Below are 23219 nucleotides of genomic sequence, written 5' to 3'. Positions count from 1 at the left end.
TTAGGAAGGTGTTTCCTTTAGAGTCCAAGCTGCAACAAGTAGAGAGCTGGATTCCTATAAGAAGCCACTCCCTTCCTTATTGTGTAGTCCAATCTGGCTTCTATGGGCTGCAGTAGGTGCAGTCCATAGGAGCTTGAGGTTTGTGCATGCACAGTCACACCGCTGCATCTCTGCAGGTACCGGGACCTAGGGTTTGCGGTGGTCTACTCTTCGGGCAGTGGGAGTAGCTACCAGATGGAAGAAGGATCCGTTGCTGGTCTAAAGTACCAATATCACACAATATATTGTAATTGTAAAGAGTGTTTCAAGCTTTCATATAGGTGGACAGTTATTTTGCTGTGTGCATACGGTAAATGACTTCAAAGGGTTAGTTTCACAAACACACTGCTGAGAGGGAATTACTGTCTTTGGCCCTTATTCTGGTTGGTGCGGCCAGAGCCGCACACGGTGCTCTGGCCGCACAAACCAATCCCCGCCCACGAGACGGATCGCCACGGCCGTCCGTACACGGACGGCTGGCGATCCGCATAAAAATGGTGGAGGCGTACGCCTCCACCATGGTGGGAGCTGCCCCCTGCATTCGATGGTCGTCGACCATCGAAGGCAGGTCCGCACGCCCCAGCAGCTCCCGCAAGCTGAGACCACACGGACAATCGTCCATGTGCTAGCTTGTATGGGGGCTGAGAGCTGACATCCGGCGACGTCAGCTTTCCGCCCCCATGAGTTGCGTCATACCCTCATTACCATGCATACGCCCCGCGTTTGCATGGGAACGCCCATGAAACGCGGGGCGTACACATAGGGAAATGAGGGTATGAAGCCCCTCACGCCCCTATACGCCCCCTTTGCGGCGGACGAAATACGTCTGCGGCGAAGGGGGCTGCACATGCGCAGATTGACCTCTGCGCATGTGCAGAATAAAAACATCGGCGGTACGGCCGCACGCGGGCCGTACCGTCCGAATTAGAATAAGGGCCATTATCTGCAGTTGTAGTAAGTTGTGGCTGCCAGGGATTCTGCTGGGAGGGAAGCCAATTCTGCAGAATTATATCTTAAGAGTAACAAGTGGCATTGATTTTGCTCTTTCAATCTGTAGAAATTCTGTTGGGTGTTCCTTTGCGCACTGTATTTCTTACACCTAACTGTTATCTGTTAATGAAATCAGCTTCATTGCAGTGACAAGCCTTTAGAGAGCATTAAAAAATGATTTTGGGCTTGATCACACATGTGCACTGATAAAATGGGTAAAATGCATGAAAACTACAGTATTACAGTACATGATTTAGATTGTTTGAGTAATGTTTTATTTGGTTCGGGTTGATAGGATAGTGTCTAGATCCACAGTGAAAGGGTCATCCACTATTGGTCGACAGATAGAAAACTCAACATGCAATAGGTCGACATTGGCAAAGGGTCGACACAAACAAAAGGTTGATATATTAATGGTGGACACATGAAAATGTAGACAGTTTTTCATGATTTTTTTAAAAACCTGCTTACTTGTCTATCCTTGTCAGCCTACAGGGAGAATATAATAGTGCAGCGGGCACCAAGCCTGAAGCACTTTCTGGGAGTCCATGTTGACTGTTGCTGACATAGGCACCAAAAAAAACCATGAAAACCTGTGTTGACCTATTCCTTTGTCGACCATTTTCATGTCTGCCTTTTGCTTGTGTTGACCTACTAACTGTCCACCTAGACACTGTCGACCTAATGATCTTCACCTGTTTTTTTAACTCCAGGGGGTAAATTTGCTAAGTGTCAGTCTGGGCTTTAATTACAAACCAATAGGATTGGGGCGAGGTTTAAACCTTCCAAATATAGCATTTACTGAAACTCCTTTCACATTGCAAATGTCAGATCGTACCCAGAATTTGGACATGGGTCTGTCCTGGGAGTGACCAGCATTTGCGGCACTAGCACCCCACAGCGGCCCGGCAATAAGTCAAGTCACTGATGTCAGAAAGGGGGATGGGGCGGGGGGGAGTGGTAGTGTGTCATCGGATGGGCTGGGGAGGAGGCAGCACTTGGAGCTGATGTTGCCTCCTCCCTATAGTGTGAATGGGACCCAGGTCGCTCAACCCAGTTTACCCATTCGCACTGCACAGCAACTCTGTCTGGCCAGGGTAAAACCCTTCCTTTAATCTGAGTTTAAATGCCAGGTTGCTGGACCTGTTTTTTTTTTTTAAATAGTCCTTTCACATAGCACAAAGACTTGGGTTAGTTGTGCGATGTGAAAAGAGGTATAAGTGTCAGAACTGCCTATCCTTTGTAAAGCACTCTCAATGTCCATTGGGTTTTTTGAGTCCTAACGATCAAAGTCATTTGGCTTTTTCCCAAATGCTACCAAATGCCCCTCAAAATCTGAGGTAAACCGACCAAACTCCAACCAACTCTTCCTGGTATTTTTTCTATTGGTATTTGACATACCACATGCTGGGCCTTATTCTGGTTGAATCAGACGGATGCGTATTTCGGACGGGCACCGAGTGTTATCAGCCCCGCCTACCTTATGGATCGCTCACGCCATCCAAATGCGGTAAGAAGTCAAGTGAATGGTCCGCGAGTGGATTGGTTTCATGTGAACACCTCCCCCATCTGTGGGAACCTCCCCCTTTCTCTGATGGTCGCCGACCATTGAATGATGGACCGAGCGGTCAGGCAGCCCCGAGTGCTCCAGACCACTTGAACATTGTTCCGTGTGAAAGCAGGGATATGGGCGGGCAGCTGACATCCTGCTATGTCAGATGTCCGCCCCCCACACGTGAGTCACGCCCGGATTACCATATGTACGCCCTGCGTTTTCATGGGAACGCCCATGAAATGCGGGGCGTACGCATATGGTGTTGAGCCCAAACAGCCATTCACGCCCCTCTCCCCCCCTGTTCGGATGGTTCCGTACGATCGTTTTCTGCACGGAATTCACGCCATGTTCGGATGTGCGAGTAACACCTCTGCACATTCGCAAACACAAAACATCGTCCATCCACACACGCAGCCGTCCGACTCAATCAGAATGAGGGCCGCACACAGACACACACCCACACACATGCGTAATGAAGATTAGTAAAGTTTGAAATACAGATCCAAGAGTCATCCAACTGTCATTAAACAATCCTCAAATTTCTGATGTAAGGATCATTAAGGATATGATCTTGAACCAGGATAGCCTGCTACAACACTCATTATGCACAGGAATATGCATGACCTCAGTTAATGAAAACCTTCACCCATACTGTAGGTGCCGATTTATGTTTTTTGCTGGTGGGTGCTCAAGCCAAAAATATAGGGGTTGGATTCATGGGGAACGGACGTGGCCACAAAATAATACCAGTGTATATTATGCAGCACAGTAGTCTCCAATATTCAAATTACAGCAGCAGTGCCAAATACATAAATGCCCCCACAGTGCAGGTACATATTAATACGATGGCCCAGCAGTGGGACTCGGGCCCATGGGTGCTCATCAATTTCCATGGGTGCATGGGCCCTTGAGCACCCACACAATCGGCTCATATGCCTTCACCCTCTGCCTCGGTGGTCTCAGCAGGGCCGCCAAAAGGGGGGTGCTGTGGGTACAGCTGTCCCGGGCCTGGGACTCTAGAAGGCCCTGACAGCTCATTTTGCCCACCACAACCCCCCGCAAGTGCCTTCGCTGGCTGCGCTCAGTGCGCTGAACAAAGCACTGAAAGCAGGTCCCGGAGCGCAGGCTTATTCAATCCAGGATGCCGGGGGCCAATTAAGATGCCGGTATGCGAGCTATGATTGGCACACTAGCCAGTGCTGCATTTTAATTGGCCGCCGGCATCCTGAGTTGAAGAAGCCTGCACTCTGGGACCTCTGGGTTGCAGCTCAGCGGAAGAGGAGATGGGGAGCAAGATCCGGGTTACGGCAAGTAAGTAAGGAGGGGGGGCCCAGAGTAGAAATTAGTCCCGGGCCCCAAAATTCCTGATGGCAGCCCTGGGTCTCAGCCCTATATGTGTGCAGTCTAATGTCCAAGGACCTGGACCTGACTGAGATGTCTGAAACAGTGGACTGGGTAATTCTTACAATTTTGAGATGATTTTGAGAGGCAAACAAAAACAATGCAGCACATAATTGGGTACTTGTTTCCTATCACGGCACCTGTCGGGGTTGATCGCATGCCTTAAGTTAAGGTACTTAAGGCATGCGATCGACGCGATGGACCCAATTTTCTGTAATTTTCCAGCTTAATTGCCGGTAAAAGTGAAAATCGCGTCCATCGCGGGCCACCCGCGATGCGACCGACGCGATCAACGCGATTTTCTCATAGAGAACCATGTTAATTGAGTTTTTAAGTTAAAATCGCGTTGATCGCTTCGGTCGCGGGCCACCCGCGATGCGATCGACGCGTTCAACCCGATTTTACATAGGAAACAATGCAAAATGGGCCAATATGGCCAATTTCTCATTGTATATGCCCCTGTCATGCGTATTAACTATGGTTAATGCCCCCCCATTGTTAACGCCACCCCACTATTGACGCCAACCCGAAGCGTGGTGAGCGCAGCGAGGGCAGTGAGCCCGCGAGGGGCGGCAGTACGCGTCCTCCTTACTTTTCATACTCCACTATCCACGTTGGCGTGGAGTTGATTTTATAAAGTGTGGCGAGCGCAGCGAGCCACCGAGCCCGAAGCGTGGCGAGCGGACGCGTAAACCTGTGAACTTATGCGCGTCCGCTCGCCACGCTTCGGGCTCGGTGGCTCGCTGCGCTCGCCACACTTTATAAAAGCAACTCCACGCCGACGTGGATAGTGTGGGTATGAAAAGGTCGGAGGACGCGTACCGCCGTCCTTCGCGGGCTCGCTGCGTCGTCACACTTCAGGTTGGCGTCAATAGTGGGGTGGCGTTAACAATGGGGGGGCATTTCAACCATGAAGGTGGGGGGGTTTCAATAAAAAAATTGGGGTTTTGGGGCTTTTTACATTGAAATCAATGTAAAATCGGGTCTCAGGGACCATTTTACATTGATTCCAATGTAAAAATTGGGTCGATCGCGATTTGGTTGGCATGCGATGCGATCAACGCGATTTTTGCGGCAGCGATTGATACAATCAAAATCGCGGGCGCCGTGCTAGGAAATAAGTACCCATAATTGCCAATTTGTTTTTGTATTTCAACATTAAGTCATGTGTCTTGTAAGTAAAACAATAAATACCTAAAATATAATAGGCTAGTATGACTTTTTGTTCCTATTTGTGTAGATACAATACTCTTCAGGAAACAGCTGCACAATTAAAATATGTTTTAATAATAGAAAGACCCCACAGAGGAGGTAATTCAGACTCACCTGCGCAGAACCCAAGCATTTCTCTGTGCGCACCAGGCACGCTTAATAAATTAAGCTCAGAGAATGAAAAGGCTAAGTTTGGCTACGTTATTTCTGTCCCTGTACAGCTGCTGAGCTTTGACTTTGCAATACTTGCAACTATTTATCAACTAGTCAAGCAGAATCTCTGTGCGCCTATCAGTATTCACAGCAAAACGCACAGAGCTAATTGAAGCTAGCATTTAAAAAACACGTGTTCAATAAATGATTACAATGCCAGACATGCATTACCCAACATGCATACTGATTGCCAGGATGCCAAACCAACAGGGGATGTGAGGAATATGTGTGCACTACTGAAATGTTAAATGGATTTAATGGTTGGGTGACTTTCTTTGGTAGGGCTCTGTAACCTGTGAGTTCCACGTATACACAGAAATATTTGCTAATCCAATATAGCATATTTTAAAAGCACAAACATATTTAATACAGCACTATTTTTGCAATTGTAAAGCACCTTTTGTAAATGTGCATTCTACAGTAGTGTAATAATCATATTTCAATGTGACAAAATAATTAAATGAAATTAGTTGAATGCACTAACAAATCGGCTTCAACAACATGATTCACCTTCTGGTGGTAAATGTATGTAGTCTAAAGAAATGCAAACTGCTATAAAGGTAATGTACATAATGTTTTTACCTCTCATTCAGCAGCGTAGGAAGCTTATGACATGAGGCAGAACAAAAATTAAAACTTAAGTGTCCCAGGCCCAGATGTTCCAAAATTCAAATATCAACATGTGAATAAAAGCAGTTGGTGTAAATTGGGGCTGGCTGGGGAAATATTCAGTATTAGTGGCTATGACACCACAAAGTACACAATTACTAAAATAAGTCTAGAATTATAAAATATGATTCAGATTAATAGTAGCATTATGTAAACTGAAATATATTCAAATATTCTATCATTTCTTAGTATTATTCAGAGTGAAATCAAACTGAAAATATAACAGCTGTGTTGTTTGTATGTAATTATACTATTATAACAGTGGCATAACCATAAAACGGGACCCCCCCCCCTGCCAGGAATATGAGGGAACCCCCCTCCATAAAAATAAATTTCCCCCCACCAACCTTGCCTTACCACTCAAATCTGCCACCGCCGTGAGGACCCACAAAGCTCCTTTCCTATGGTATCGGCACTCCTCCTGCATGCTGGTCCTGGCGGGTCCTGGCGTTGGCACTGGCACATTGTACAAGGAGCTTTGCAGGTCCCAGTGGCACATTTGAGGGATAAGGCAGGGTGGTCCTGAAGTGCTGCGTATCCATAGCCCCGCAGATCCCCAGCGCCCATACAACTCAGCACCTCCCTGTGATCGTGGGGTCTGCGGGGCTATTGTTACGCCACTATATTATAAAGTATGTTGTGCAAGCTTCTTAACCACTCGAGTGGTATGCCCAGAAATTTTACGGGCTCAGCTGTGCTGCGACCACCTCTACGGCCTTCCCCCATCACCCCTGTTGGCCCCACCCCCTCCGATCCAGCAATTGTACGCCGGAGCTCCCCTGCTGCTTCCCCAGCTGCCAATCGCCATATAGCAGTGACGTAGGCGGCAGGCTCGGGATGTTCAGGGCAGCTCGGGGGGACTCGGTAGCGCTCAGGAGTTCAGGCACCTGAGTCCTCCCGAGCCGCTGCAAACATCCCCGTACAAGCTCCGTCGTACAAATGCCAGAGTGGAGGGGAGGGGGCCTTCCTGCATCCTGTGGTGGGTTTTGCTGGGGCAGGACAAACCTGCCCTGGTAGGTTTGTCCAGCCCCAGCAAAACCCACCACTCAAGGGGTTAAACCCTTTGAAGTTACAAGTTCAGACATTGCCATCTTAAGCCGGGTCATTCCCCTTATTAGACTCTTGGAAAAGCAGCTGAAGAAACTAAAGGAGGAGCTGAAATGGAAATTAAATAATAAAAAATAAAACAGAGGCATCTGTAATTATGGATTCCAGCAGGGATAAATGAATAGTGTGTGTAGATGAGGATACACACACTGATGGGAGTGCGGGATTTGATGATGGTGGTGATGACATCTTGCCTATGTAGAACTAGTTTGAGCAATAAGAGATCATTGCCAGCAATGTCCACTGCCCATTGGCAGCTTATTTTATGGGGGACCAAACAAACCAATTATTTTAGCCACTAGTGTGGCAGCCTCTGTCAGTTAAATGATTGGTTTGTTAAACTGTGCATGTATTGCATACTATATACAACATAAGGGTGGGAGGGTCCAAGGACAACTCCATCTTACACCACTTTTCATTACACGATGCACTGTTTGGAGCATTGCTGACTGTTTTCTTGTGTAGACAACACACATATTCATAGTTTATTAACCTGCCACCTTGTCTGAATTAAAACAATATTGTTGTGAACTGTGAGGTTGTCAAAATTGACTGTAAATGTGTGAAAATTAATGTTAATGAGGTTAAAAATACCATTGGAACAAAAACAGACCAAAATAATGTGATTTTTTAGCTGTTTTTATGAGTTCAAAATGATACATATCCAAAAAACAAGAGCACCTGATAACTCACTACTGGTTGAGTATCCCTTATCCGTATATCCAAAAACCGAAATATTCAAAAAAATGTGGTTTTCAGAATATTTAGGTTTTTTTCTTTCCCCCTGCCCCCTTTTTCATACTTACCTCACCCCCTGTTGTCCATGGCAGGCTTCAGGATTCTCTTCAGGGGCATTTCCGTTCCAAGGGGTGCATTGTGTCACCGGCACGCTCGCACACTCGCGCAATGCACCCCTGGGAGCACTAAAGAGGATCCTCAAGGCCACTTTGGATGCCGGGGGACACTGTGGATTCCGGGAGACCATCGGGGCACCACCAGTGGACCAGGTAAGTATGTTAAAAAAAAATTCCAAAAAACTGAAAAATCCCTTATCCAAAATGCTCATGGTCCCGAGAATTTCGGATAAGGGATACACAACCTGTAGTAGGTATCTGGATGTTGCTTGCCGACTGTTGTTTTAGCTTGATGAACGGTTTCAGTAACCACGTCCTCATTAGTGGTTAAGGTGATGATGGTGGGGTTCTGGAAGTTCTGGAAGTGTACATTATTGTTTTTTAGGTAAGATTTTATACTGATGTACAACAGTACTTTGTAATGGGATCTATAGTCATTAAACCTTAATGGCAATTCTGGCACCAAAGTATATCTTGCCATGGTACAATATGTGCCCATTTACTTGGTTTGTGAGAAGTTGAACCCAAGCTGTGAGGTCTAGCAGCCAATAATGCTGAACTGCTTTAAAACCACTTAATACAAGTATCCATTCTTTTCCTTCCTTACTCTATGTTTGCTTTCTCGTTCTATATTAAACCGTAAATTGGCCATATAGTTTTAATTTCCAGGATCTCTCTGTGAATATTATTTAATCAAATATTTACTAGTCCAGAAAATTTAATAAAATATTTGTTATATAAAAAAACAACCAAATGAGTTCAGACTGCGGGTGGTAACAAATTGTACACTGTTTAGCTAGAAGAGGAGGGGGGCTGATTGGGCCTCTACAAGTGCAGCTTATTTTAGTGCCATCTGTTCACCCAGCATATGCTGTAGTAGTATGCAAAGGGATTTTCATTCTATTTATACAGAATACGTAGACTATGGTGTTATGGCTCCGAGTCTTGATTTAAGAAGGAGCCGTTCCTGCTTGCACCGTCTGCGCTGAAGTTTAGAAGAGCCAGCCTGCTCCTATTAAATAAACAAAAGTTCATATAAATTCCTTTGGAAGGTCTGCACTTTCATAATATTTAGGGAAGGAATAGAGATGCTCTATTTGAACATAGTACAGGGCTTGAAGGTGTCACTTATGTGGCTTCTCGGAAGAGGAGCCAATTAAACAGTGTTCAGTGTTAAGTTCCCATCCGCTAGAAATTTGTCACCCAGAAATGCCAAATGTACATTTAATAACGGTTTATGCTGAAGGGGGGTAAAATGTCTTGGTGTTGCACAAGGATCACTTCAGTCTGAGTCAGTTTACCAAAGTGCACGGAGATTTCTGCTAAATCACTTCTGGAACAAGGTGGCATATTTTCATTATAGCAGAAGTTCACAGAGGTCAAGGGGTTGACCAAGTGGGTGAGCTGAGCAGGGTGATATCCTTGCTGAGTACAAGTGCATCCATAGTAACTATGCCGAGCAGTGCAAGATTGATCTTCCACTTTACAGACACGATATTTCCAGTGATATAGAGCAGGCATTCCCAACCACGGTCCTCAAGGCACACCAACAGTGCAGGTTTTAATGATATCCAGGCTTCAGCACAGGTGGATTCATCAGAATCACTCAGGTACTAATTAAGTCACCTGTGCTCAAGCCTGGATATCACTTAAACCTACACTGTTGGTGTGCCTTGAGGACCGTGGTTGGGAATGCCTGATATAGAGGGTTGGGGGGGTGAGGGACTTAACTGCTTTTAGCAAACAAATGCACTTGCACTAGCTCCACCAGCTCGGAGTTAAGGCTGTGCTGGTAATCATGTCTAAGAGTTCTATTACAGTGTAAAAAAGAAAGAAAAACTGTGACATACATAAAATTGACACATGTAATAAGAATATACATTCAGATTTTTTGTGCTTACACTTACTGCCAGTTGAGTTTTGAAACTTTTACTTACCATGCGCCTTACTAGTTTTCTACCCCACCCTGTGATTTTATGGGTTGGAATCATTAGGTTGACCAAAGGAAGGTCGACATACTGAAGACGTGGACACCGTATTCGGGCACACTATTCTATTCACCCTCCACACCCTAGTGGATGGTAGGGCATGAAATACCATCTGTCGGCACATGTTGGCTTAAAAAAACGTGAAAAACCCATGTCGACCTAATGACCCTGTTGACCTAAAGCCATGTCAACCGGAGGCCTGTTGGCCTTTAGTGGTTGACCTAAGGTATGTCAACCTTCCTTTGGTAGACCTAGTGACCGTATAGCTTATTTTACTGTACATGGTCTTCTGCTTTGTGGCTGTTGTTTCTAAACAAATACAGTAGAACCATAGTTATAGTTGAGGTTTTGGTCCTCTTTATTAGGACAGCAGCAAAACTAGTGCATAGATACAACAGGGCCATGTACACAACAGGCCCCAGTGCAGCTATACACAGCCACATATAATATAAATAAATGATGCCACATATGTGCAAGGACAAATATGTGCAAGGTTATTATACTTAATCAAAATATCAGACACACTTCATGGGTGTAATATTCAATGTATAAAACCTTATTGTATTATTTGTCAAATATAAAAAAAAAAACTTAAAATATAATGCATGGAGTGTTGTCTACTTTATTCAGCTGTAGTTTTATCTGGCCCTGACACACTATATACCCCAATCTTTCTGCATACTGAACCTAATGCACATGCATCTGGGTTAGTGGTTAAGCCAGTGGTAGCCAACTCCAGTCCTCAAGAGCTACCAACAGTTCACATTTTGCAGACAACCTAGCTGCTGCACAGGTGCACTCATTACTCACTAACACATTTTAAAAGATCCACGGGTGGAGCTAATTACTTTACTTGTGATTCTGTGAGGAGACCTGGAAAACATTAACTGTTGGTAGCTCTCGAGGTCTGGAGTTGGCTACCACAGGGTTAAGCCATTAGAATATAAGGTCATGGCTGCCTGTCACCTCGCACCTCCCATAATGTATGAGGGACATGGGGGAGCTTCCAAGGCTCCAGGCTTGCTCAAGCAATCTGGACTCCTGTATCTTGTGTTACCAGCTACCTGATTATTTCACTGCTACCAGAGACTCCACTATTTACCATCTTCAGTGTGTCCAGTCCTCTGAGTTAGAAAGCTGTTAATATTAGTAAATTAAGCTGTCACAGAGTTATGAAAAGACTCAACCACCAGACCCATCGCAAGCTCAATCCAAGTGCCATAGTTGGTTGCCTCCACTGGCTCACTTCTCCTCCCTTATCACTGCTTCATACATATGCTCCAGAACCTGCACACTGACAACCTCATTTATTAATACGCCCCTGTAAGACATTGTAGGAAATAAAACCTGGCTCACTCAATTTTGTAAATATTTATTTATGGGGTATATATATATAATTCGATAAATGTCATGGTTTGGTTGGATTGCCTTCACTCTCTTTCATATTTTCCTCTAGGCAACTGTCATTTGCTAAACCATGTAGTTTATTGAAATTACCACTGAGAGCACTGGGTATTTAGCATGTGGCTACAAAAGCAATATTGGGAACATCTGTTTAAATTTCTTGTTTATGCATACTGCTAATTAGCAATCACAAAGGATGCCCTGGAGTTTTTTCTTATAGAAACAGTGGACTAGAATATAAAATTCCATATAAAATAATTTGCTATATGTCCAGTTACAGAGCATAGGTAATGAATGATTCCATAACATACGCATCTATGAGATTTGGGATGTTTTCTGCTATTCATTCATTACACATATTTACAATGTACAATTAAGATGCATTTAGTCACTCACAAAATTCAAAATGTGGTTTCTGATCAAATATGAGTAAGTGGACATTGTTACTTTTTATTATGTGTTACAGATGGAGCCGGCTCCATCTTTGCAGTGGATGGCGTTTCTGCCGCCATCCACCGCCAGCGGCCGGCTACCGCCAGGGGCGCGCACGCACGAGATGCTCGCTGCTTCCCCCGCCGTCATCACCGGTCCCCCTCGCCGCCCGACCCCCCCCCCCTGAACTGGGCAGCGTCTCCCTGAAGCGCGGATGGGCAGGGAGACGCTGCCCAGCCGTCGTGATCCGCCGTGATACTGGGAGGCGCATGCGCGTGAGACGCACGCGCGTCCCAGTCTCTATCGCCGGCGCTCGCCAGTGAAAGGCATCTGGCGAGCACCAGCCAATGATGGAGCCGGCTCCATCTGCACCTTTACATACTGTATGTTGAAAGCTAGACATACCATACTTCATACTATCCCTATAAACCGAGACAATCATTAATTACATACGTTTTTTGGCTAGCTTAATTCAGGTTTGCATGTCATCTGATTTGAAGCAGCCCTAGAACCTGTGAATAATTCATGAGTGTCCTGATTTAAAGAGATATGGCAAGCCTATTTAAATCTATACTCCTCAAATACCATTAACAGGTAATTTTGCAGATTTTGCTATATCAGTAGTTGTCCCACGCGCTTTAAAAAAAATTCTAAAATCTCAAAACATGACCTGTTGAGTTGAGAATCAAACATACATATACGCCTTGTGACAGAAACAGCATCTCTTCACATGAGAGCAATGTGGAGGATCCAGACCAAGTTTTGGAGCAGTAGCAGAAGCCAGATGTGAGTGCAAATGCACTTGATGGTGAATTAGCTGCCCAAGAAATAGGCCGGGGTGTGGGCTATGGTAGGGAACACTGGAGCATGTGCAAGAGTCTGTTTATGCTGTGATTACCTGTATGCTGCTGCCTGTAACTACGTTGGCCTATGGTATTCATCTGGTATGCTGTGACCTGCTTTATAAAATAAAGAAAATGTCTTCATTTAAATTCAAGTGGATGTGATCCTTGTAACAGCGGTCATTGCTAAAGGGGGCAATTCAGTTGTTTTATAGGCAGCACTAAATGAAGCAATTCAATTGTTGCACTGATCTAGCACGCAATCTACGTGTGAGTGCATTTCGGCTAGCAGCCTCCTGAGGTGGCCCATTTATTTGAATGAGGATTCCTTGGGGAGTCAATATGTGAGTAACAGAATCTGCCCTCATGTGTGCACTATATGTAGATCCTTACTCCAAGTTCCTTATCCTGTACCAGCACCAGTCAGCTTGGGCTTGATTTCAAAATAATAAGTAATCCATGAACATACTGTAAAGTCCCCGTCATATTTCATTGCATGGCTGGAGCCTCTGCGGGAGGTGGGAAAACACAGAGACTACCAGCCTTGTCATGAGAAGCACTGGGGCGCTTCTCAATCACCTGGTACTGTACTGGCAAACAGGTGGAGTGACAACCTAGCTGATTTAATATAATGGTCCCTTCCACCCTTTCTATTATAATAAAAATAATATAAAATGAAACACTTAGACACAAATGGGTACTTATGTATTATCTGGGCGCCCGATTTTTTGATTGCATGCCACTACTTAAGGCATGCGATGCAATGCGATTTTTCATTGTAAAGACCCGATTTTTAATTGTATAGTCCAGTGGTTCCCAAACTTTTTGAATCACGGCACCCTGAAGTATCAGAATATTTTTCACGGCACCCCTAGGCCAAAAGTTGGTTACTAATTTCAGGAAAAATATTTAAAAAGTTGTGATTTAAATGTTTTCCTTATGTGCACTTATGTGGTGAGAAACATGATTCACTTCTGTTTACCCACAAATGCTTAATTGGAAGCCACATGCACTGATTTTGCCTATTTCATTGTCCATAAATAACTTGAATTGGTTCTGGACCACAAACCTGAGGCACCCCTGCAAGTGCTCCAAGGCACCCCAGGGAGCCTAGGCGCACAGTTTGGGAACCACTGGTATAGCATCCCTCCCAACTGTCACGATTCCGTCGGGACAGTCCCGATTTTCGGGTCCTGTCCCGCTGTCCCACCCGCGGCAGGCATTGTCCCGCTGTGGGGGGTGGCAGTTGGGAGAGCCCCCAATCTAGTAGAATAGACGCTGTGCGCATGAGGTCGTGGCTAATTAGCATAAGCCGCGCCCTCATTTGCATACGCCCCACCCCCTTTTCGGACGTTCGCGCCTGTCCCTATTTCCTCCGGACGAAAGTTGGAAGGTATGGGTATAGTCAACCAATGGGGGTGTTTCAGAAACACATTCACACCTGCCATATCACACATCTGAGCAAGAGCTACTCAGATGCAGGAGCGTATAATTTCAGGAGTGTCTGAGACACTTCTGCGTATCAAACAGATGGAGCACCTCTCCCCCGGCACCAGCATGATTACCTCTCCGCTAAAGAGAGGGGCTCATGCTGGCGCCGGTGGTGTGAGAGAGGCTCTGACTAGGCTTGTCAGGGATGCCGGGGACAGAGAGGCAGTTCCCGGCAACAGTACGGTAGTTACTTGTTTAGTTTCACGGCGGCAGCCTACGCTGATAACCTAGCTTACACTGCCGCCGTGAAACTACACAAGTAAGACAGCCGTTGGGCTGATCTTAGCGTAGTGCTGCTGCCGGCGCTGATAATGTAGCTTAGAGAAGTAAGGCAGCCGTTGGCGTGCTGCCAAGATTCAAACATAGCGTAGCGTACAGCTGCCGCCGTGAAACTAAACAAGTACCATAATGTTACTCTGATTGACTAGGAAACACTGTATAAGAACATTTTTTTATGCAGATAAAGTTGCATACAGTATGAAGACATGCTATACTGTATATCATTGCATCTAGTTAGCAAGCATCACATAACATGCATTTAAAGGGAAAAAATATGGAAAAATGACATGTACTGTATATGAGCTATTTTGACAAATCAAAGTATATTTTGCATTTTTAAGGTTAGAAATACATTTGAAAAGGTTTGTTTTTACTAATGTGCTCTTATTTTGTACTTGTAAGTTAATTTAAACAATGCTGATTCTAACTTACCCAAACAAACCTGCTCTAAATATGTCTGACTTTATCAACTTGTTTTATGTTCGAGTTACAAACTCAGCTCCCGTTACATTGGCTGAGTTCTATGTTTAACATGGGCAAAACATCTGGATCCGACTTTTTACCGGCAGCTATTTGGAGCTTGAAACCTTCTGATTTTGAATTGGACAATTCACAAAATCAGACCAAAATGGGCTGTCATTACATTCGGTCCCTGCGTTTACATCTGTACTGTGACCCTATACATACACAAATGAGATTCATGCACAGTATGACTCGGATGCATGCGCCAAAGAAAAAATATCAAATGCTTGCATAAATATCAGCATTGGCAGATTCAGGGGGGGAGACACCCAGGCACGTGCCCCCTGTCATTTTATTTTGTGGCTGAGGACCAGGGCTTTCCAACGAGCCCAGCCCCGTGTCTCTAGCCCTCCGGGAACCCGAGGTATCGCCTGGCAAATATGTAACATTTTTCCCCATAGGATAATATGGGACCCGTTAATTCCGCCCCCCACCAGGTTCTGATGGCTGCTAGTTCCTCCCCTGGTATCACAGAAACTTGTGGTTGATCTAATTCAATTCCAAATCGCTGGGCCTTCAATATGATACCAGGCTGGTCCATATCGGTCAATCGGTTCCAGAGATATTGCGTGTAAACCTTTTTTTTTTTTTTTCAATGTAATTTCATGACTTTCATGTTTTTGGAGGGCAGATTACTCTGGAACTAAACATTCCAGTTTCAATGGACCAAAATCATTCAAAGTCCACTCAAAAGTTCTTCAATATGATACTTGTCTCATGAAAAAGGGTCAGTTGGTTCCGAAGATATAACCGGTTAAATTAGATAACTGGTTAAAGGGGGGGAGGGGTGGTTTTCTCTCCCTCCTCACACCAGAAAATGCAGGGACTAGGCTGGTGTAAAAGGGCCAACCTGGGAATGCATTTTCTGGTGTGAAAGGGGTATTATTTCAAATAGCCGGGACCTGCAGTGCTCTGAATACAGCCAGGCTCTGCCACTGTCAGTGGCTATCACTTCTGCCTGGCGGCGGCTTTCCGCCATTTACCGCGAGCATGTATTCCCCCTTGGCAATGAGCATGTAATCCCACATGGCAACGAACATGGAACCTCTGGCAATGAGCATGGAACCCTTGGCAATGAGCATGTAGATAAGCAGCACTCATGTAGCATAATTTTTAATAGGCATTATGGTGTTTGGCATAATACATAATGGACATAATGGTGTAAATGTTTAATGCGCGCTTTTGGTGGACAATGTCCCTGTTTATGAAGCATATTGTGAATTTTGGCTTAATCTGTGTGGTATTATGTGAATTCTGGCTCAATCCGTGTGGCATTATGTGAATTTTGGCTCAATCCGTGTGGCATTATGTGAATTTTAGCTCAATCCATTTGGCATTATGTGAATTTTGGCTCAATCTGTGTGTTATTATGTGAATTTTGGCTCAATCCGTGTGGCATTATGTGAATTTTGGCTCAATCCGTGTGGCATTATGTGAATTTTAGCTCAATCCATTTGGCATTATGTGAATTTTGGCTCAATCCATGTGGCATTATGTGAATTTTGACACAATCCATGTGGCATTATGTGAATTTTGGCTCATTCCATTTGCCATCATGTGTAAGTATAATGGGGTCTAGTATTTTGTTGCATAATGTGTAGAAGTTGTATATGGTGTGGTACACTACACTCAAGGACATGCCCCCTGTTGAGTGGCCACCCCACCTTTTCCGGAGCGCGCACAACTACATCCTTCACTTTCGCCATGGTGGGCCTGCATACTTTAAATGCAAGGGCCTATTTTTAATCCCATTCCCACCCTCTCTCTGCCGCTCTCTTAGCTTGTACACTGGCAGCACTAATACCGCCCCTCCCCCACCCAAACCCTCTTTTATCATGGTGCCCGCCCTGTCATTTTATCCTGAATCCGCCCCTGAATATCAGCATAGCTTGTGACTCTGAATCAGGCCCTATATGTGGACCTTCCCAGCTTCAGCACTTTGCTAGCCTCCCTTCTGAAGGACTCAGTATGTAATTATTCCATAAAACAGAGCTGGCCAAAACAGTCCTTGAGATCTACCATATTTTGTAGACCACCTAGCTAGTGCACAGGTGTAGTCATAACGGACTGTCACATTTTCAAACATGTGCTGTATTCATTCCTAACCGACACATTCTACAGATTCTCAGGTGGCCTGGAAAACATGGACTGTGGGTAGAGATCAAGGAACGTTTGGCCATCCCTGTTGTAAGACAACAAATATCTGCAAGTAATGGGTGTGCTAAACTGGTGATTATCTAAAATTAATTGCTGTGTATATACCCATAGATAGTGACAATATAAATTCCTCAACCTCAATTCAGGGTGCTCTAAAAACCAAAGCATTTTGAGTCAAGGTCGAAAAAGATCTTATACTTGAATCAAAATGCTTTGGTTCAGACCAGGTATCTAGAGTGGGGGATATGTGCACATCAGAGATATGTGATTTTAAAGAAACATCTGATATTCCTCATGCCCTGCAACATTTGTGAGTAACCTGAAAGGGGAAAATCCCCCGAACATCAACACACCACCTTTTTACTCCATGCAGCAATAGTATATTCACATTGTGAGTGGTAGCCAAAGGGGACATTCCCCACAATTTTGAACCCTAATATTAATATAGGAATAACAACAGTTCAATCCTCCACACACTGAATTACGTACATCAGGATTACACGAGGATCGTTGTGTATTTCTTTTTATCTTTTACAGATACCTTTGCGGAAACTCCATGAAGTATCAGACTGAACTCCATATCCATTAGGGGAGTATTTTCTCATTTTAGAGTGCCCAGAATTGAGGTTGAGGGATTTTTATTGTCACTTGTTATTTAGGATAGTGGTGTACTATCTCTTTCCTCTTACCTCTCATTAAGGATGCCACGTGCACAGTCGAGATACCACCAACTCTTTATACCCATAGATAGCACTAGACATGCTCCGTGGATCAAACTAGATAAAATAGTGCTTTGTTAACATCAATTTTCCTAAAATAATTATTTAAAAGTGGGAATGCTCTTTACTTTACCTATGTTTTCTAACTCTTCATACTGTAAGCAGGTTTATAAATTCTATTAAATGCTACTAAAGTTGAAATTTATATTCACTCTGTCACAATCCTGCCAGAACTCAGTGTGTTTGTCCTGTCTTACCTGCCTGTCAGTCTTGTTTCTCAGCCTGCTGCAGCAAGATCTGAGTATTTGCTTGTAACGAGCACCTGGGTGATTCTGATTCAGCCATTAACTCTGTGGTTACCACTTGAAAGATACAAGTTCCCTGTTGGCCTCATCCAGAGACTGTTCCAGGTGTGGCCATTCCCAATCACCCGGATGGCCAATCAGTGCTGCTCTGAGGGGTTATCCTCCCAGCCCTGCATAGACACTTTGCTTTTGCATTGTTGTCAATAACTTGGAAGGAAGCTTCAGCTTGTGTTCCTGCTTAAGCTCTGTGGTATTCCAGTTACCCAGCATTTGTATCCTGCTTCCAAGCATTCCTACACCTGTGAGCTTCCAAGACCCTGCACCAGCATTCCTACACCTGTGAGCTTCCAAGACCCTGCTCAAGCATTCCTACACCTGTGAGCTCCAAAGACCCTGCACCAGCATTCCTACACCTGTGTGCTTCCAAGACCCTGCTCCAGCATTCCTACACCTGTGTGCTTCCAAGACCCTGCACCAGTGTTCCTACACCTGTGTGCCTTCAAGACCCTGCACCAGTGTTCACCTGTTCCTGCATTACAAGTACCTGCACCAGTGTTACCCTGTACCTATATCCAGTACCTGCTTCCTGTCCCAGCACCTGTGTTTCCGAGTTACCTGCACCTGTGCTTCCAGTTACCTGCACCTGTGCTTCCAAGTTATCTGCACCTGTGTTCATCTGTGCCAGTGTTCATCCGTACCTGTGCTTCCGAGTTACCTGCACCTGTGCTTCTGAGTTACCTGTGCTTCCGAGTTACCTGCACCTGTGCTTCCGAGTTACCTGCACCTGTGCTTCCGAGTTACCTGCACCTGTGCTTCCGAGTTACCTGCACCTGTGCTTCCGAGTTACCTGCACCTGTGCTTCCGAGTTACCTGCACCTGTGCTTCCGAGTTACCTGCACCTGTGCTTCCGAGTTACCTGCACCTGTGCTTCCGAGTTTCCTGCACCTGTGCTTCCGAGTTTCCTGCACCTGTGTTCATCTGCACCAGTGTTCATCCGTTCCTGCATTTCGAGTTACCTGCACCTGTGCTTCCGGAGTTACCTGCCCCTGTGCTTCCGAGTTACCTGCCCCTGTGCTTCCGAGTTACCTGCCCCTGTGCTTCCGAGTTACCTGCCCCTGTGCTTCCGAGTTACCTGCCCCTGTGCTTCCGAGTTACCTGCCCCTGTGCTTCCGAGTTACCTGCCCCTGTGCTTCCGAGTTACCTGCCCCTGTGCTTCCGAGTTACCTGCCCCTGTGCTTCCGAGTTACCCGCCCCTGTGCTTCCGAGTTTCCTGCACCTGTTCTTCCGAGTTACCTGCACCTGTGACCACTTGCACCCGCACGCTCCAGCATCTGCACCTGTGTCCACCTGTCTCTGCGTGCCTCAGTACCTGCACCCGCAACCACCTTCACCACTGCCTACAGTGCTTCCGGCACCTGCTCTCCAGTGGTCCAACTCCGTGCTTCCGGCACCTGCACTCTAGTGGCCCTACTCTGTGCTTTCCAGCTCCTGTGCTCCCGTGCCTCTACTACGTGCCTCCAAGTAACTTATCAGTTCCCAGCTTTCCAAAGACTTTTACAGACTTTCAAATGTCCCCTGTACCAGTTCATTATATGCAATAAACATTACCCATTTGTATCCACTTGCCTCCATCCTGTTTCCATTGGGTTGTCAGCTAGCCACCAAGGTCACCCCCGGGTCCCAAATCCACAGTCGTGACAGTATGCAAAAGCCCCTGGACTTGGCTAGTGACTTTAAAGTGGCTATGCAAAATCTGACAGCAATACCAATGGGAACCTACCACCACTCACTTATCCAGCTGCAAGAACTTTTGGCAAAAAATTTTCCCATAATAACTACGTTACTCAGTTACACTCCTGAGGTTGTGAAGCCCATCAGCTACAGCTCCAAAGTGAAAGGCGTCTCAGTGAAAGTGCCTGTGAAATCTGAAAGGCCTCCCAACCTTCAGAGCGAAATTTCTGTCCAGGGCAAGCGGAGGTCCCAGCTTTCAGAATCTGAACGCCAAAGACGCAGGTCTCTCCATTTATGTTTCTACTGTGGTAATCCAGACCACTTCATTGAGAATTGTTCACTCTGCAAGCCCAATGACAAAGTGATTCTGACCACATCCAGTCTCCAGCCCCAAGTGGGGGTCCGCAGTCTCCAGCCCCAAGTGGGGGTCCGCAGTCTCCAGCCCCAAGTGGGGGTCCGCAGTCTCCAGCCCCAAGTGGGGGTCCGCAGTCTCCAGCCCCAAGTGGGGGTCCGCAGTCTCCAGCCCCAAGTGGGGGTCCGCAGTCTCCAGCCCCAAGTGGGGGTCCGCAGTCTCCAGCCCCAAGTGGGGGTCCGCAGTCTCCAGCCCCAAGTGGGGGTCCGCAGTCTCCAGCCCCAAGTGGGGGTCCGCAGTCTTGTGTCCACTCCGGTTCCAGCAGGTTCAAGTACCTCCATTGATGATCCGGTTCCAGCCGTCAGTCAGGAGGCTCAATCGGTTCCTTCCGACACCTCTGGACCTCACCCAGTCCCATCCGTCAGTCCAGAGTCCACTCCGGTCCCAGCCGGTTCAAGTACCTCCATTGATGATCCGGTTCCAGCCGTCAGTCAGGAGGCTCATTCGGTTCCAGCCGATTCCGACACCTCTGGACCTCATCCGGTCCCATCCGTCAGTCCAGAGTCCACTCCGGTCCCAGCCGGTTCAAGTACCTCCAATGATGATCCGGTTCCAGCCGTCAGTCAGGAGGCTCATTCGGTTCCAGCCGATTCCGACACCTCTGGTTCTCATCCGGTCTTAACCGTCAGTCCAGAGTCCATGCCGGTTCAAGTATATTCAGGGATCATCCGTTGCCATCCATCAATCCTGAGTCCATGCCGGTCCCAGCCGGTTTAAGCATCTTCAATGATCATCCGGTCCCATCCGTCAATCCAGAGTCCCTGCCGGTCCTAGCTGGTTCAAGTACAATCGGATGTCCTCCGGTTCCAGCTGGTCCAAGTTTGTCTACTTCCACGTCTGTACTATCCTTCAGCCCAGAGACTCTATACTTTAACACAGATTTAGCTCAGTCCTCCAAGATGGAACTCTCCGAACAAGATCAAGCTCTTCTTGACCAATATATCAAAAATTTTCGGGCTGCCAGAAAACAGGCTGGTTCACAGTCGTCACCGAAGACTCAGTCCATAGATATGGAACTAAATTATATGGCTCTGTCTCCTTCCAAAGATTCCTTCGAGTTTTCTGCTGAATATCCCACATCTTCAAGGTCTGTACCCATGAGCTTAAGAGTTGGCTGTGTTTCTCTGTCTCATCCTCAAGTGGAACCTTCTACGGTACCTTGCCCCAACAACTTCAGAAACCTCCAGTCAGAGCAAGGCAGTCTTAACTCTAGACATGGATTCTGATTCCGAGTATGATGAGGATTATGACTCTACCCCTTTCCTTGAAAATCCTGTTTCACCTTGCCCTGTCTTACCTCTGAGAAAAATTCAGTTAGATGCTAAAGATGGCTATCCGAAAGCCCCTGGATATCGAACAAGATTTAATTTGAGTCTTAGTGGTGCCTTAGCCTCAAGGGCCCGATCTTCTCGTGTCTCAGTTCCAGTCAAAAATACTTCAGTTATCCCTGATGAATTTGATTCTACGTCTTTCTCCAGTGGTCCTCTTCGTCCAAGTCAAGTGTTCCTTCCGGACGGAAGTCATCCTCATTATCGTGTCCAATGGAACGGGAATTCCGTTTACGTCGACGATGGATGGTCCACCTGTTCTGATGATGAGGCAGAATTGTGACTTTTCTTCAAAGTTCCTGAAGTGTCCGGTGGCCACCCGTAAAGGGGGGGTACTGTCACAATCCTGCCAGAACTCAGTGTGTTTGTCCTGTCTTACCTGCCTGTCAGTCTTGTTTCTCAGCCTGCTGCAGCAAGATCTGAGTATTTGCTTGTAACGAGCACCTGGGTGATTCTGATTCAGCCATTAACTCTGTGGTTACCACTTGAAATATACAAGTTCCCTATACAAATACAACAGAGGACGAGTACAATTGCGCTGTCTGAATATAATCTACTGATTTATAGGTAGATTTCCACCTGATGGAATAATCAGAAGGTCTGGGCGAAGGGTCAGAGAGATATTAACAATGGGGGTATCGCCCCCTGCAACTGACCTCTCTGCCGTGCCCTATGGGCATATAAAGGTATCTTTAATCCAAAGGGTGTTCAGCCTCAGTATTTATAATTGGATCAGAGCTCACCTTGGGACAGTGCCCTATGGGCATATAAAGGTTTCTTTCTCCTGTCTCCTCAGTTAGGAAGGGTCCAATCACCACCAGTCATGGATCAGTGAAAAAAGTTTCTTTTTATTCCAATCACGACAGGTTATAACAAATAAAAAATGGTAAAAAGTGAAGATAAAAAGGCACTTGGATGGGATCCACCGGAACTGCGTCCGACCACCCTCACCTCACCCGGGTGTAGAGAAGAGGGTATGTGTCTTCAAGATGGAAAGAATGACACTGGAATCCCAAACAGGTGCCTAGGCTCAGTTCCTCCAGCCAACGCGTTTCGGGCCTCTCCTAGGGCCCTTTTTCAAGGTATGGAGGAAGGAGAGTGGGACCAGGTATATATATATATATATATATATATATATATATATATACCTGTCCAAATTGCATAAAACCAAAACATATTAAAAACCAGTAATGGATCTCATTAAATTTTTAAATGAGATCCATTACTGGTTTTTAATGTTTTGGTTTTATGCAATTTGGACAGGTATATATACCTGGTCCCACTCTCCTTCCTCCATACCTTGAAAAAGGGCCCTAGGAGAGGCCCGAAACGCGTTGGCTGGAGGAACTGAGCCTAGGCACCTGTTTGGGATTCCAGTGTCATTCTTTCCATCTTGAAGACACATACCCTCTTCTCTACACCCGGGTGAGGTGAGGGTGGTCGGACGCAGTTCCGGTGGATCCCATCCAAGTGCCTTTTTATCTTCACTTTTTACCATTTTTTATTTGTTATAACCTGTCGTGATTGGAATAAAAAGAAACTTTTTTCACTGATCCATGACTGGTGGTG

The sequence above is a fragment of the Crinia signifera genome, chromosome 4 (assembly GCF_055691185.1).
Source record: "Crinia signifera chromosome 4, ASM5569118v1, whole genome shotgun sequence".
NCBI lineage: Eukaryota > Metazoa > Chordata > Amphibia > Anura > Myobatrachidae > Crinia > Crinia signifera.
This window is presented reverse-complemented; position numbering follows the sequence as displayed.